Genomic DNA, 14,152 nt, shown 5'->3' with positions numbered 1-14,152 from the left:
TGGCACCATATACAAGGGGGGAAGCAGGGTGGCAATATATACAAGAGGGGAAGCAGCGTGACACTATATACAAGGGGGGAAGCAGGGTGGCACAATATACAAAGGGTGAGCAGGGTGGCACTATATACAAGACAGGCAAGCATGGTGGCACTATATATACAAGGGAGGAGTAGGGTGGCACTATACACAAGGGGGGAGTAGGGTGGCACTATATACAAGGGGGGAGCAGGGTGGCACAATATACAAGGGGGGAGCAGGGTGGCACAATATACAAGGGGGAAGCAGGGTGGCACTATATACAGGGGGAGCAGGGTGGCACTATATACAAGGGGGAGCAGGGTGGCACTATATACAAGGGAGAGCAGGGTGGCGCTATATACAAGGGTGGAGCAGGGTGGCACTGTATACAAGGGGGGGAGCAGGATGGCACTATATACAGGAAGAGCATGGTGACACTATATACAAGGGGGAGCAGGGTGGCACTATATACAAGGGGGAGCAGCCGCCTTTCCGCCCGGACGATTCTTCACTTAGTGGCGTTGCTACCGCTGTAGCAGCCATAGCGGCTGCTAGCGTTCGCCGGGTAAGAGGACACCCATGCCGCCCGCCCCTCCCATGGACAGCAGCGCCGCTTCGGCGGCTAGAGCGGTAGCGACGCCTCTATAGCAGAGCAGGGAGGTATCTCCCTGCTCTGCTATCTACTAGCGCCACTGTAGATCCCTGAAGGAGCGGAATCCCCGTGTGGCTGGGGATTCCGCTCCCGGATGGAGCGCTTGATGTCTCTGACCATATATGGACAGTGACATCAGGGCCAACTCCTGAAGCGGAATCCATCCCCGTCCACAGCGTTGCCGACTCTGTGACTGGGGATTCCACTCCAAGAGAAGCCAGTGACGTCACTGTCCATAAATGGACACAGACGACAGGGGCTTCTCCAGGAGCAATTGCTAGAAAAAACAATGTGGCACTATGGGGCATTGTGGGGCACTATCTACTAGCTGAGTGTGGCATGATATTCAATGTTTTTTATACTACCGGTAGTGGTCAGAACATATCCACTAGCCTAGCACTTTTATAGAAAGGACTAGGCTGGTGAATAAGTACAGACCAATACTCATAGCGTAAAAAACAGAGGATAAATAACTTGGTTTGCAAAGCATGCGTTTGGAAACCCCCCTTTAAAAATCCTGTGTTTCCCCCTGCGTCGCCGCTACCCACCTTTGTTTTCCCTTTAATAAAGTAAAATCACCGGGCCCGCCCCAAAACATAAGCACGCAAGTGCCGGTACAGTGTCAGCTAGGTAGCAGCAGCATTTAGACATCACTAATACAACCAGCCAATGATCGGCCATGCTGGTGAATAAAAATGCAGTGCGTCGCATCATCGCTCCTTCCATGTCCCGCCAGTTTATAGTTGGTGTCCTCTGTTTCGCCTCCTTCCTTGCTACTGGCCTCACAGTCAGGTAAGAGGCCATTAATTTATTTGTGTGTGTTTTCAGGGGACATCCTTTCTTAGTCTGGTTTGGGGTCTGCATTTATGGGGGTCTGTAACAATGGGGTCTGGTCTGAGGTCTGTATTTATTTAGGGGGTCTGGTCTGGGGTCTATATTATGAGAGTCTATTCTGGGGGTCTGTATTAATGGGGGTCTGTAATAATGGAGTCTGGGATCTGTATTTATTTAGGTGTCTGGTCTGGGGTCTGTATTTAGGGAGTCTGGACTGGGGTCTGTATTAATGGGAATCTTTATTTATTTAGGAGTCTGGTCTGAGGTCTGTATTTAGGGGTCTGGTCTGGGGTCTGCATTTATTTAGGGGGGCTGTATTAATCGAGGACTCTGGTCTGTGGTATGTATTGAGGGGCTCAGTATTTATTTAGGGGGCAGGGTCTGGGGACTGTATTTACATAGGATGTCGGGTCTGGGGTCTATATTAAAGCTGCCCTTAGACATGAAATAAAAGTAGTCCAATAACATGATCAACCAGGTTGGAAAATTTTTAGACTACATGTGTATGACATGATCGGCCCATTATTTGCAGCTTTGGTCAGTCAGTCAAGAAGTCAGTTTTTTGTTTTTTTTTTAAAACTGACTCCCTGGGGCTTCTTCAATTTGTCTATAGTCGGCTCGTTCTGCTGCTGGTGGCATTGTTTATACAAATGCATTGTGGCCGATCATTATCATAAATGAATGGCCGGCTTAAGGAGGGAGTGTGGTCTGGGGTCGGTATTAATTCAGAGGGTCTTTATTAATTGAGACTGGGATCTGTATTTATTTAACCCCTTAATGACCAGCCTATTTTAGACCTGACCAAGCTATTTTTCCATCGTCGCATTCCAAGAGCTGTAATGTTTATATTTTTGTGCCGACATAGCTGTATAAGGTCTTGTTTTTTGCGGGACAAGTTGTGTTTTTTAATAGCACCATTTTGAGGTACATATTATTTATTGATTAACTTTTATTAACTTTTTTGGGGGGGGGAATAGAGAAAAAAATGGAATTTTGCCACTCTTTTTTGCGTCCTAAATCTACGCTGTTTACCATGTGGTATAGATAACGCAAAAACTTTATTCAGCAGTTTGTTACGATTGCAACGATACCAAATTTATATCGATTTTGTATGTTTTACTACTTTTACACAGTTAAAACGCTTTTTTTTCAAAATTATTTGTTTTTGTGTCTCCATATTTGAAGAGCCGTAACGTTTTTATTTTTTCGCCGATGCGGTTGTATGAGGGCTTTTGTTTTGCGGGAAGACTTGTATTTTTTATTGGTACCATTTTGGAGTAGATGCGACTTTTTGATCACTTTTTAGTCACATTTTTTTAAAGTCGGGATTCACAGAAAACAGACATTTTTCAGTCGTTTTTTATTTTATTTTTTTCACCATGCGGGTTAAGTAATGTAATAGCTTTATAGTCAGGGTCGTTACGGACTCGGCGATGCCAAATATGTGTAACTTTTTTATTTTATTTTGGTTTTTAATCCTAAAGCATTTTGTAAGGGGAAAAAGTGGGTTTTTCATTTTGTATTCACATTTTTTTAAATTAACTTTATTAAACTTTTTTTTTTACTTTTTTACTAGTCCCACTAGGGGACTTTAATATACGATTCTCTGATCGCTATTATAATACACTGCAATACTTTTGTATTGCAGTGTATTACTGCCTGTCCGTTTAACACGGACAGGCATCTGCTAGGTCATGCTTGCGGCATGATCTAGCAGGCATTCGCTACAGGCAGACCTGGGGGTCTTTATTAGGCCCCCGGCTGCCATCGCAGACACAGACACTCGGCGATCTTATTGCCGGGTGTCAGTGGGATGAGAGGGAGTTCCCTCCCTCTCTCAAAAACCACTCAGATGCGGTGCACGCTATTGAGCACCGCATCTGAAGGGTTAAACGGGTGAGAGCGATACTAATATCGATCTCACCCGGCAGAGCAGGGACGCCCCCAGCCCTCAGCTACGTCTGGCAGCTGAGAGCAGGGAGATTTGACAGCTCCCGGCTCTGTTTACTTTATTCTGATGCAGTGCCGTGAAAAGGCTTATGCATCAGAATAAAGCACGTTAGTGGCCGCCGTGAAAAGCCGTATTGGCGGTCAGTAACGGGTTAAGGGGTCTTATTCATTTTAAGGTGGGATGAAGGAAAATATATGCACTATTTGGGTTTCAAATGCAGTAGGTTTGGAGCATGTCCTATAGAAATGAGCGAGGCATGAGGCCAACAATTTTGCGAGTATTGTGACTATGTGGTCAGCGTGTCCATGTATGTGGTCAGTGTGCCTCCATGTAAATTGATCTGATGTGTATGGGCCTTACAAGAGGCTTGATTGTACTGTAGTTTGGGCTACTAATTTGGGGAACTCTACAAGGGGTCAAGCCTCTGTGGAAGCAAGAGGGCCCAATCTATGTGGGGTAGGGTTGCGGGGAAGTGACAAAAGGTGGCCGGGGCTAAGTAGGGAGGCAGAAAGGAGGTGCAGCGAAGCAGGGTCTCTGTGTAGGGAAGGAAGCAGCAGCAGAATGACGCACAAAAAGGTAGGGGAGATTAATACAAAAAGCACGGCCCCTGTAAGGGTAAGGGAGCAACGACATGGGGGCAACAAAAGATGGGGAAGGGGGCAGGGGAGGACACATACCTTGACTGGGGCTCTGCAGGGGACACAGACACTCTGTTATGGAGGAGGGCAAAGGGAGGACAAAAGTACTAGCCTGGCATTGGCACTGTAGGGAAGTGGTGAGGAGAAAAAGTGGTTGGCATAGAGAAGTTTAAAAAAAGATAACGCAGGAATTGACAAAAATCTGTGAAAATTATCATACTGCATATGAATCATATAAGGCTCACAAAAACTTAAAGAGACTCTGTCACCACATTATAAGTGCCCTATCTTCTACATAAGGAGATGGGTGCTGTAATGTAGGTGACAGCAGTGCTTTTTATTTAGAAAAATGATCTATTTTTACCACGTTATGAGCAATTTTAGCTTTATGCTAATTAGCTTTATGCTAATTAGTTTCTTAATGCCTAACTGGGCGTGTTTTTACTTATGACCAAGTGGGCATTGTACAGAGGAGTGTATGACGCTGACCAGTCAGCGTCATACACTTCTCTCCATTCATTTAGTCAGCGCATAGTGACACTGAGTTTTTCACTATGTGCTGTCTTATACTGACACAACGTTACTGAAGTGTTTAGACAGTGACTAGACATTCCTTCCAGCCAGGACGGGATGTCTATTCACAATCCCGACACTTCGCTAACATTTCTGTGGTACTTACAGCAGAGCAAGCGTAATCTCGAGAGATCTCGCTGTAATTGACAGGTTACAGCGAGAATACGCTTTGCTCTGCTGTAAGTACCACAAAAATGTTAACGAAGTGCAGGGATTGTGACTAGACATCCCATCCTGGCTGGAAGGAATGTCTATTTACTGTCTAAACACTTCAGTAACGTTAATATGTCAGTATAAGACAGCACATAGTGAAAAACGCAGTGTCACTATGCGCGGAGTAAATGAATGGAGAGAAGTGCATGACGCTGATTGGTCAGCGTCATACACTCCTCTGTACAACGCCCACTTGGTCTAAAGTAAAAACACGCCCAGTTGGGTATTAAGAAAGTAATTAGCATAAAACTAAAATCTCTCCTAACGTGGTGAAAATAGATCGTTTTTCTAAATAAAAAGCACTGCTGTATCCTACATTACAGTGCCAACCTCCTTATGTAGGAGATAGGGCACTTATTATGTGGTGACAGAGCCTCTTTAACAAACAAAATTTTAATGCTGGATAAAAAAGCTTTATATGAATACAATTTGCATAGGATGGCCCAATTTACAAAAACAAAAAAAGAATTTGAACTGTATAGATATGGTAATAAAGTGGGTAAATATCTCTAACTTAACTAAAGGGGTACGTATGTAAAACATATCATATTAAGTTATTGAGAGACAAAGATGGTTCAGTACATCACAATATACATAAAATCTCAGAGATATTGACTAGATAATATTCGGAATTATATAAAGGGGAAGATATCGATCTAAAACTTGCATCTAGCACTTTAGACTCACTAAATTGCCTAAACTCAATGATGAACAACTGTCAAGTATAAACAAACCAATAATCTTTCAAGAATTTATGGAAACAATTGCTGGATTAGCCAATGAAAAAAGTCCAGGACCAGATGGATTCACAAATGAATTATTTAAATCTTTCATTCCACATATAAAAGATGCTTTATTAAATTGTTTTAACTATATGTATCAGCATGACAAAGGTCTGCAATCAGGGAATGCGGCATATATAAAATTGATACCAAAAAAAGATAAAGACCCTTCAGATCCAAAATCGTATCGCCCAATTTCCCTCATCAATGCCGATAATGGCAACTAGGTTATCAAAAGTGGTATCGAGTTTGATAGGTCCACATCAGAATGGCTTTATAAAAGAAAGGAATGGGGTGAGAAATATAAGGAAAATATTGTCAGTTCATGATTGGGCCAGGGTCAGGCCATAATACATGTAGAATCCAAGGGCCGGAATAATTACATTCGATGCAGAAAAAGCCTTTGATAGAGTGGCCTGGCCCTGGCTCAACTTGGTGCTTATAATAAATGGTATTAATGGCAATTTTTTCAATATGATACAAGCAATATATCATTCTCCTACTACAGCTCATATATCTATTCCAGGGCTTATTACACCAAGTTTCAAATTATCAAGAGGAACCAGACAGGGATATCCACTATCTCCTTTATTGATTAATTTATGTATAGAGCCTATAGATAGATCTATCATACAAAAGGATAATATACAGGGAATTAAAATTAACAATTACAAATTTAAAGTGGCAATGTTTGCTGATGACCTTGTGGTTTTCTTACATAATGTAGATAAAGACCTTCAAAGAGTTAGGAATATTCTTATTAAATATAGCCCCCTATCAGGATTTAAAATTAACTATGAAAAAACTATGAAAAAACTGAGGTATTGTTTCTTGATGAAGCACAAAATATTAGGAAACATCGAGAATTTCAGAAACAGGGATTAAAAAGGTTAGGATGGGACGAACAAAAGAACGAAATAATTTATCTACAAGAACAATATACAGACACTATTACCCAATATTGAAAAATCTTTATGAATGTGGAGGGACTTGCCACTCTCTCTGTTTGGAAGAATGTCACTGGGGAAAATGGTACTACTTCCGAAAATCTTATATACATTCCAAATGATACCTTTCATTAAAAAAAAAAAAAGAAATAAAAGAATTAGAAGCTTTTCTTCGATTTATTTGGAGAGGGAAAAGACATAAAATGTCGCTAGCTAGGCATCAAGCTTCCAAGCAGGGAGGGGGTATATTCTTTCCAAATCTAAAAAATTACAATTGGGCATTTATCATGAGATATCCTATTGAGTGGATTAGAAAGAGCTCAAATTCGGTTGATACTGAGCTTGAGGAGGCTTTTTTCACCGTTTCCTCTGAGCTCAATTGTTCTGGTATGAAATGCTGACATACCAGTAGCCCAGAGGAATACAATGTTTTTCAGTAATACATGGAAGTTTTGGGGCAAGTGTACCTCTATATTTGGAATTTCACCCCATATTACTAGGTTTTCCATAATAGGAGACCATCCTGAATTAGTGACTATTATACCTAAAAGAGTCATTTTAAAATGGCAACAATATGGCTTAAAATCTATAATTCAAGTGATTCATCGAGAAAATGGTATGATTTACACTTTCAGTGAAATACTAGATGAATTTTCAATCTCAAATAAAGACTATTTATATTATTACCAGTGGAGAAACTTAATTGAATAAAAAGTGATCAAAAAAATCGCATGTACCCCAAAATGGTACCAATGAAAAGTACAGATTGTCCCACAACAAATAAGCCCTCACACAGCTCCTGTGGTGAAAAAATAAAAAAGTTCTGGCTCTCAGAATATGGAGATGCAAAATGTGCAGTGTTCCAAAATCGGATAAGATCGGGCTCCATTTAGCAGTACGACACTGGCCACACATCTATGAATTATTATTTGTTTACCGCATTATTATACCCTCTTATTATGCCCTGATGTACTCCGCACAGCTTACATATGCCCTCCACATTATAAACTGAAATACCAGCAAAACCCCAAACAGAACAACTGCCAAGCAAAATCTGCGCTCCAAAAGCAAAATGGCGCTCCCTTCCTTCTGAGCCCTGCAGCATGCCCAAACAGCAGTTTGCACCCACATACATGGCATCGCCATACCCGAGAGAACCCGCTTAACGTTTTATGAGATATTTGTCTTCCGTAGCACAAAATGGGCAAAACATATTATGCACTAAAATGGCATACCACTGGAAAATTGCAATATTAATTTTGAACCATCCGCTGTGCATTAACCGCTTTGCGCACTATGACTTAATAGCATGTCATGGTGCGGGGGTTGATGTATCGAGCAGGCTCACATGCTGTTTTTCAATGGAGTCAATGAAAAATGGCTCCAATTACGTCCCAAGAAGTGACATGCACTTCTTTGAGGCGGGTGTCTTTTTACGCGCCGTCTTTTGACGGCGACGCGTAAAAATACACCTCGTCTACACAGAACACTGTAAGACCCATTGAAATCAATGGGCAGATGTTTGCAGACGGTTTGGAGCCATAGTTTCAGGCGTAATTCGAGGCCTAGAACGCCTGAATTACGTCCGTAAATAGGGTGTGTGAACATACCCTTACAGCGATCGTGCGGTTACAGAAGCCTGTAAAAATAACAATATACTGCAATACATTAGTATTGCAGTATATTGTACCAGCGATCCAATGATCGCTGGTTCAAGTCCACTAAGGGGACTAATAAAATGTGTAGAAGAATTAAATTTATTAGTAGTGAGAAAGAAAAAAGTTTAAAGTTAAAAAAAAAACCTTTTCCCATTTTTCTTCTAAAGTAATGTAAAAAAAAATAACAAAATATCTATCGCTACGTCTGTAAAAGACCGATCTATTACAATATACCATTATTTAGCTCGCACGGTGAACAACATAAATAATTTAAACCGCCAAAATCGCTATTTTTTTGTCACTTTAGCTCTCCCAAAAAAATGTAATACAACTTTTTGATCATTTTTTATGTACCAAAAAATGGTACCAATAAAAACGACATCTCGTCCCGCAACCGAGAAATAAAAAAGTTACGGCTCTCAGAATGTGGTGAAACAAAACAATTTTTATTTTAACAAATAGATTTTTCTTTATAAAAGTAGTATAATATAAAAAAAAACTATATAAATTTGGTGTAACCGTAATTGTATTGAGCCACAGAATAAAGTAAAGTTTTAGTTTTTACCGCACGGTGAAAGCTGTAAAAACGAAAACCCCAAAAAATGGAATCAGATTTTTTTCCTATATTGGCCCGCAAAGATTATTTTTCAGTTTCCCAGTACATTTTATGGCACTTTAAATGGTGTCAATAGAAACTACAACTCCTTCCACAAGAAATAAGCCCTCACACCATGGAAAAATAAAAAAGTTATGGCTCATTGAAGGCGGGGAGTGAAAAACGAAAATAAGAAAGCAAAAAATGGATCAGTCCTGAAAGGGCTAATTCATTTCTAATGAAAAAAACATATGAACACATGTGGAGTATTTCCGTACTCGGGAGAAATTGCTTTACAAAGATTGGTTGTTTTTTTATCCTTTATCTCTTGTGAAATTGAGAAAATTCAACATTTTAGTGGAAAAAATATTGTGATATTCATTTTCGCTGCCTAATTCTAATTAATTCTGCAAACGACCCGTGGGGTCTAAATGCTCACTATACCCCTAGAAAAATTGCTTGAGGGGTGTTTCCAAAATGGGGTAACTTGGGGGGTTTCCACTGTTTTGGTCTCTCCAGGGCGTTGCAAACGCGACACGGCACCGAAAACCAATCCAGTAAAATCCTTGCTCCAAAATCCAAATGGCGCTCCTTCCCTTCTGAGCGCTGCCACGGGTCCAATCAGCAGTTTATTACCACATATGGGGTATTGTCGTAATCGGGAGAAAATGCTTTACAAATGTTGTGACTCTTTTTTTTCTTTATTCCTTGTAAAAATGTAAAATGTTTATGCTTTTTCAGAAAAAAAGTAGATTTTCATTTTCACAACCTAATTCCTCTAAATTCTGCAAAAAACCTGTGTGGTCAAAATACTAACTAAACCCCTAGATAAATTCCTTGACTTTATTATAAATTCCTTGAATTAACTTTTGGGGTGTTTCCACTGTTTTCGTCCCTCCAGGGCGTTGCAAATGCGACATGGTACCGAAAACCATTCCAGCAAAATGTGTGCTCCAAAATCCAAATGGTGCTCCTTCCCTTCTGAGCCCTGCTGTGGGTCCAATCAGCAGTTTATTACCACATATTGGGTATTGCCGTAATCCTGAGACATTGCTTTACAAATGTTGTGGTGCATTTTCTTCGTCATTCCTTGTAAATATTAAAGATTTCTATGTTTTTTCAGAAAAACAGTAGATTTTCATTTTTACAGACTAATTCCAATATATTTATCGAAAAACCCGTGTGGTCAAAATTCTAACTATACACCTAGATAAATTCCTTGAGGGGTGTAGTTTCCAAAATGGGGTCACTTTTAGGGGGTTTCAACTGTTTTGGCACCACAAGACCTCTTCAAACCTGACAAGGTGCCTAAAATATATTCTAAAAAAAAAGGAGGCCCAAAATCCACTGGGTGCTCCTTTGCTTCTGAGGTCTGTGTTTCAGTCCATTAGCTCCCTAGGGACACATGTGGGATATTTCTAAAAACTGCAGAATCGGGGTAATAAAATATTGAGTTGCATTTCTCGGGTAAAATCTTCTGTGTTACAGAATTTTTTTTTATTAGAAATGAATTTCGCCAAAAAAAATATTATTTGTAAATTTCACCTCTACATTGCTTTAATTCCTGTGAAATGCCTAAGGGGTTAAAACACTTTGTGAATGCTGATTGGAATACCTTGAGGGGTGCAGTTTTCAAAATGGGGTGACTTCTGGGGATTTTCTAAAATATAAGGCCCTCAAAGCCACTTCAGAACTGAACTGGTCCCTGAAAGAATGGCCTTTTGAAAATTTCTTTAAATATGAGAAATTGCTGCTAAAGTTCTAAGCCATGTAACGTCCTAGAAAAATAAAAGGACATTCAAAAAAAAACGATGCAAACATAAAATAGACATATGGGAAATATTAACTAGTAACTATTTTGTGTAGTATTACTATCTGTTTTACAAGCAGATATGTTTAAATTTTGAAAAATGCTAAACATGTCACGAGAAAATAATCTCAGAATTGTTTGGATAGGTAAAAGCATTCCGATGCTATTACCACATAAAGTAACACATGTCCGATTTGAAAAAATCGGCTGTGTCCTGAAGGCCAAAACAGACTGGGTCCTGAAGGGGTTAAGAGAACTTCAATGGAAGATACGTTTTAGAGATTATACTGCTTTTAATGTGGGTTTCGAACCCAAGAAAATTGAGCTGTCAAAATCCCGAGACGTCCTTAGTTATGAATCCGTGGACTCTCGTCTTCAATGATGACTTAGAGTCAAACGAAACAGAAATAAAGAGAATTATTATGCTATTAATATTGACACCGAAAAATACTATTTTGAATGATTGGTTAAAGCCACACAAACCACCCTATAATGAGATCTTAAATCCCTTAAAAAATTTTTTACTACATTAGAATGGCTCCATATTTTTCACAGGGAAGGAGTTCAGAGGAAACCATGTGAAAAACTGATGAAGTGTTTATTTGATAAACAATACGTATATATAATTTTTTTTTATTAAAACCACCATATGTTTCTTTTTTTTGTCTTTTTTCTGTGTGCCAAAAAATGGATTCAAATTAGGGTCAGGAATCAGAGAATATGTATCATTGTGACCTTATAATGATATCATTGGTATTTCTGTTATTCATATTGAAATAAATTATTTAAAAAAACAAAAAAAAGTTTAAAAAAATTCTAATATTTGGCGATGGGAGGGGTGGGGCCCAGACACTAATGGCTATTTGGGGCCCTAAAATTTGCCGATGGCGGCCCTAAAGGTCTGTCTATCACGGTACATACAGTTAGGTCCAGAATTATTTGGACAGTGACACAAGTTTTGGCATTTTAGCTGTTTACCAAAACATATTGAATATACAGTTATATAATCAATATGGGCTTAAAGTGCAGACTCTCAGCTTTAATTTGAGGGTATTCACATCCTACTTTGAGGAAGGGTTTAGGTATTACATCTCTTTAATATGTAGCTGCATCTTTTTCAAGGGATCAAAGCTAATTGGACAATTGTCTCAAAAGCTATTTAATGGGCTGCATGGGCTATTTCCTCATTAATCCATCATCAATTAAGCAGGTAAAAGGTCTGGAGTTGATTCCAGATGTGGAATTTGCATTTGGAAGCAGTTGCTGTGTACCCACAACATGAGGTCAAAGGAGCTCTCAATGCAAGTGAAATAGACCATCATTAGGCTAAAAAAAAATGAAGAAATCCATCAGAGAGATAGCACAAATGTTAGGAGTGGCCAAATGAACAGTTTGATGTATTCATGAAAAAAAACAAGAGCGCACTGGTGATCTCGTGAACTCCAAAATCCACGGAAGACAACAGTGGTAGATGATCACAGAATTCTTTCCATGGTGAAGAAAAACCCCTTCACAACATCTACCCAAGTGAAGAACACTCTCCTGGAAGTAGGTGTATCAGTAAGTCAGCCATAAAGAGAAGACCCAAAAATAGAACGGCCAGATTAGACTTTGCCAAAGAACATCTAAAGAAGCCAGCCCAGTTCTGGAAGAGCATTCTTTGGCATTCTTTGAATAGATCAAACTAAGATCAACCTGTACCAGAATGATGGGAGGTAGAAAGTATGGAGAAGGCATGGAATGGCTCATGATCCAAAGCACACCACATCCTCTGTAAAACATAGTGGAGGCAGTGTGATGGCATGGGCATTCATGGCTGCCAAAGGCACTGGGTCACTCTTGTTTATTCATGATGTGGCTGAAGACAGAAGCAGCCGCATGGATTATGAAGTGTTCAGGGATATACTTTCTGCTCAGATTCAACCAAATGCAGCAAGGTTGATTGGACGTCGCTTCATATCACAGATGGACAATGACCCAAAACATACTGCGAAAGCAACCCAGGAGTGCAATAGTCTGCAATGACCAAGTCAATCACCAGATCTCACGTTGGGTTTGTGGACCCACTGGGCCATACCGCCTTGACGGTATAGCAGCCGGCCAACAGGGTACAAGTCAAAGTCAATAGGACCTTGGCAGCAGGCGGACACCAGGGGTGGTGTAACCAGGAAGTCATAGTACACAGCACGACTCCAACTCTAAACAACACTTGAACCGGGATAGCACGGGACACGTGTACAAGTAGCAGGAATGGGAACACTGGGAACTAGGAAACACTTAAGGGACCATTTGCAGAGACAAACATAGGTAAACGACAACAACGCTCAGACAATGCAGGAAGGGGCAGGGCCATTCTTGTAGTCCAGGGTGCACGTGGGCTAATTTAGTTATCTAATTCAGGTGCGCGCATGAGCGAAGCGGAAGTTAGTGCTGGGGTCTTCTGAAAAAGAGATGCGAGCCAGCGCTCACTGATCCATGGCTGCAGCTGTCAGGAGGTGAGTAAACCTGATGGCCCGCGGCCATGGGTATTACAGTATCCGCCCCTTCCTCTTTGGACCAGAGCGAGAGAAAAACTTCTTCAGGAGGGTAGGAGCATTGAGGTTCTCCTCTGGCTCCAAGGACCTCTCTTCAGGACCAAACCCCCTCCAATCCAGGAAATAAAAGGTTCTTCCACCCACTCTCTTGGTGTCCAGGATCTCCTTAACGTCAATGTATCTGATGAACCGTTGGGAGCCACTGCAGGACTAGGAATCTTGGAGTAGCGGTTCTGGACCACAGACTTCAGAAGGAAGACATGGAAGGAGTTGGGGATCTTGAGGGTAGGAGGCAGCTGAAGCTTGTAGGAGACAGGGTTGATCTGTTGCAAGATCTCAAACTTGTATGATGGCACCCTCAGCCAGATATTTCTGGAGGACAGCCAGACATTGGTACCTGGAAGAAACTGGGGATGTTTTCTTCTCCTTGTGTCTGTCTTACGTTTCATGCAGTCGACCGCCAGATCGGGTCTGCTGCCAGATCTACAGGAAGTCCCTAAAAAAGGGCGCTATCACTGCAGGCCGCAGTGTGGGAACACACACTTCTATCCTAATGGGTAAGCCTACCATATAAACCAGTTTTATTTCTAGTGGATCCCCTGTGGACCCACGTGTATTCTTAACCTCTATTCAATTTCTTTCCCTCTGGCTGGTTGTATCTTTTTATGACGGTCTCTTTTACACTCATTTTCATCTGGGTAGTACAGGGTTAATAACCCTATGACCCCGGGCACTTCTCTTATACCTTTTTTTTTTTTTTTTTTTTTCAATATAAGGACTTACCAGGTTGAGTAAAGAGTTAGGCGCCACAAGCAAATATCCAGAGCGCCCCAAAATGTAAATAACACAGCAAAACTTCATATAATCATAATAAACTGGGAGAAAAAGAAGTCATATCGCCACAAAAGTTGAATATAAAAATAGCAAAATTTTATTAGGACATACAA

The sequence above is a fragment of the Rhinoderma darwinii genome, chromosome 2, assembly GCF_050947455.1.
Source record: "Rhinoderma darwinii isolate aRhiDar2 chromosome 2, aRhiDar2.hap1, whole genome shotgun sequence".
In the NCBI taxonomy this organism is placed as follows: Eukaryota; Metazoa; Chordata; class Amphibia; order Anura; family Rhinodermatidae; genus Rhinoderma; species Rhinoderma darwinii.
Note: the sequence above shows the minus strand (reverse complement) of the source record.